The sequence below is a fragment of the Merops nubicus genome, unplaced genomic scaffold, assembly GCF_000691845.1.
Source record: "Merops nubicus isolate BGI_N331 unplaced genomic scaffold, ASM69184v1 scaffold10305, whole genome shotgun sequence".
In the NCBI taxonomy this organism is placed as follows: domain Eukaryota; kingdom Metazoa; phylum Chordata; class Aves; order Coraciiformes; family Meropidae; genus Merops; species Merops nubicus.
Window position 1 is genome coordinate 17,171 of NW_008610250.1, and position 3,770 is coordinate 20,940.

Sequence of the window (3,770 nt, forward strand, 5' to 3'; positions counted from 1 at the left end):
GAGCAAGTGTGGGACAGAAAAGCCCCACAGCCCAAACCCTGTGCACTGGGCAGGGACCCTCTGACAAGCAGCTGGCAGGCAATGGAGGTGGGAGACTGCGACTGAACTGTCACACTCTGTGGAGCTCACAGTTCTGCTCCAGGTCCTTAGGAATCTGGTTTCTTTCCTTCTCCTCCTTTAATACAGTGATGTAAAGAATAAAAAAACTATACGTCAGTTATTGGGAAGGAAGAAAACCTAGTGCCTCTCATGTGAGTCCTGCAACCACAGCTTATAGTGCTAGCATCTCCCCCTTTGCTTCTATCTAACCTAGAGGATCTCCTTCGAAAGCCCCGTGGAGTCATCTGCTCATGAGCAGTGCTGTTGGATCCGAGTCTCCCCAGTCAGGGGAAGGCATTGGAATCTGCCCACCCCATGTCATGGGAAAAAGCTCCAGCCAGTCTGGGATAACAGCAGAGAAAGTGACATTGCTAATGCCACGTGAGTGACTTTTCAAGGGGAAACAGTGTGTTCTGTCCATCTTGTAAAGAGCAGTTATAAGTCTTGCTTTCGTGGGAGGGCTCAAAGATCTGGCTTCCAACAGGCAGAGGTGCTTTTGCTTGTCCTAGATAAGGTGCCAGACTTGCAGAGGAGAGAGACAGGACTGTGGCTGTGTGTTTGTGCCTGGCATTTCCTGTTGGCTCTCCACAGGCCACTTCACTCTCCGCATGTGAGATGTTCAGATAAACATTTTGAGGTGTATAATTCTCATCAGGCACCACATGGGGAGCCTTAATGTTGAACTTAAGAGTTTTTTATATTCTGCTCTGGAGATCAAACCCTTAAAATCAAGCTATTAAAAACCAAAGTCTTCGTACTGGACGTAGTCACAGCCTAAAAAGTCTTTCTTGATGGTCTACTCCAGAAAATTGCAGCCACAGCAAAAAAGCACAGAAACAAATATTCTTTGCATACAGGTCTTAGGTAATTAAAGCCATTCTGCACAGTTCGTTATTTGTCTTTAGAAACCTTATTAGAGTAATACATACAAATGTACAGAAAAATATTTTCACCAGTCCTCCATGAAAAACACCCCACTTGCTGCTTTTGTGGAATTTGTTTCTTCTCACCTTGTATTTAAACTGTGCAGCAGTCTATCTGCAATAAATTGTTGCTCAGCATTGATATACAATATTTCCAGTGGAGGTGACAGAATATTTAATAATAGATTTTTTTTCTCACCTCATCAAGGTTATGCTTCTTACTTTTAATGTGCATTTGAAATACGTCTTCTGATGCCCTTAAGAAAAAAATAAAAAGGATAATCAGTGGAGAAAAAAAAAAAGACTGTTTAAAAGCCATATAGTTCCAAATGAAAAAATACCACTCAGTCTGTCTTTTCGATCACTTAAAATACATCCCAGCTTTCCACTTTTGCTCCATCCCTACCGTACCTGTAAATGGATTTTAAAAATAAAATATTAAACGTTTTAAGGTTGTTGAATATTCTCATTCACAGCTGCTGAGGGTACTGGGGTGCTGGGCAGTACTGCAAGCAGCTCCCCTGATTAATTTATACCTGTTGTTTCTTTGTCTGGGATACTGCATTATTCAAAGAAGACTTTTGAACTGCCTCTAGCTGATGCTTTTTAGAACTCTGAAGGTCATTTGCACGGTGTCTTTGCTCCTGGGCTTCCTTTTCAGTAACTTTTAAGGGTAATGCTTAAGCCTGAACCTTGATGGTTATAGTTTTGTTAACTAGGTGTACTGAGATCCCTTTAGAAAGTGCTCTCAATATTTGTTTTTTTTAATGCCTATGACCAGCTTTAAGTAAAAAGTATGCTCATGGTGATAAACATCAGTAAAAATGAGGTCCTGAATGAGTAGGGAAGTTAGGTCTCCAGGTTCTACAATCATAACTCAATTAACTGTAACCCAGTAGCTGCAATTTCAGATAAACATTAGGAAAAAAAAAAAGAAAAAAAGCTGCAATGAGCTGGAAGTCTTGGTATAGCTGTTTTGGTTGTATACTGTATATTTGAATTGGAAGGGCATTTATGATTTTATCTGTAGAGAAAATGATATAAATAAACAGAAATTTTAAAATATTAATCCTGCAGCAGTTTAGCTAAGACCATTAGTTTTGTCTTTTCTAGTCTGTCACAAATTCTATTTAGAAATTCAGCTTCTGATTTAAAAAGAAAGGCCACTGTTGATTGCTCACTTTCATTTTGCAGAGAAATTCAGTTCTGTTATTAGACACTACACAAGAAAACAATGGCTATATTTTTTTTCATATATTTTTGGTAACTTTTATTTTTGACAGAAGAGTGCACAGCATCTAGACAAACTTCACCTGAAGCCAACAGAGCAGAGCAAGCCTGAGCATGGACACCCTGGTGCTCCACAGTGTTCTGAGTTTGGCTCAGTGTAGAAGCCACACGTGACCTCTTCTGCTGTCACATCATACAGGTAAAATTTGTGTTCTCTCATCTGGTTTTCACCACCTATAAAGAAAAAAGCTTCCTTTCTGAAGGATACTAATCCTCCTATTAATATGGAAGCTAACACACAGTAGCTTTTTGAGGTTTTATTTTATTTTAATCTTCTTTTTAATTCTATGCATGGGCAAATGCAACCTTTTCAATGTGTGGTGAGTCAGTATTTTTCAAGTCTCCTACTGTTTCTCCCAACATAACCAGAAATTTCACTTTTAATTTGGGCCTTGCAGTTTCTACGAAAACTGCTGTACCTAGAAGGACAGAGGAGAACTCTTACCTTTATTTAACTGGTCTCTCAGAAAACAAACTAGCCACTTGTGTTAACAGCTAATTAAAAAATAAAAAATTAAAAAGAGCCTTAGGGATTTTAACTGAAATCCCCTAGACTGAAAGGGAAGTATCTTGGTTTGGTGTCAGACTGAGTTTGATTGATTTCAGGGTGTTAGCACTTCTCCATCATCAAAGCACAGCACTTGGCAGAGACTGAAAATCTTGCTATAATGCACTTTGGGAGGGAAGACCCATTACAGCTGCATGGCTTGCTAGGTCAGGATTGACTGGGAGCTGGAGTGAGACTCTTGTAACAATAATGTCTCTTAACCATACTACATAAGAGAATGAGCTTGAGAACAGTGTCAGAGAACATGATGTTTCTATCTTTCTACTAAAAGTCACTGGGAAACACGAGGCTGGCTGAAAATATTTCCTGTTTAGCTCCTCAGTTTAATTCATGACTTTGATAAAGGGTAGTCACAAAAATATTCTTCAAATTAAGCTGATTTCGAGTTCCACCTTAATCTCATTAGACCCACCAATTTTGTGTAATGAATAATTGCTCAAAATTTTGTTGTTTAAAGGAATAAATAAGAAATGAAAAGAACTTACTTTGAAATAACAATTTCTAATCAAAATGTCATTGGCAAGATCTTGGAGGAAATGAAGATACTCCTCTTCTCTATACAAACAAACAAGCTGTCAGTATCTTCCTTTAACATACACTGAATACAAACAAGGTTTACAATAGTATCCAAAGAGCTGGCAGTCAGAGTAATTAATCTGGCTCAAAGAATTTTTCCAAAGTGATTAATCTATTTACTGGTCTTCCTTTTTTTTACTACTCAGGTTTATTATTTTTTAAATGACTGATTTTCAAAGCTCTGTTGGTCAACTCCCTAATTACTTTAATCCATTCATTTCAATAATCAAGACTATCTATGCTTTTTGAGAATAATCAGTTAAAAAAATAGTTCCAATGAACAAAGTGCAGGTATCAGAAAATAAATAAACAAT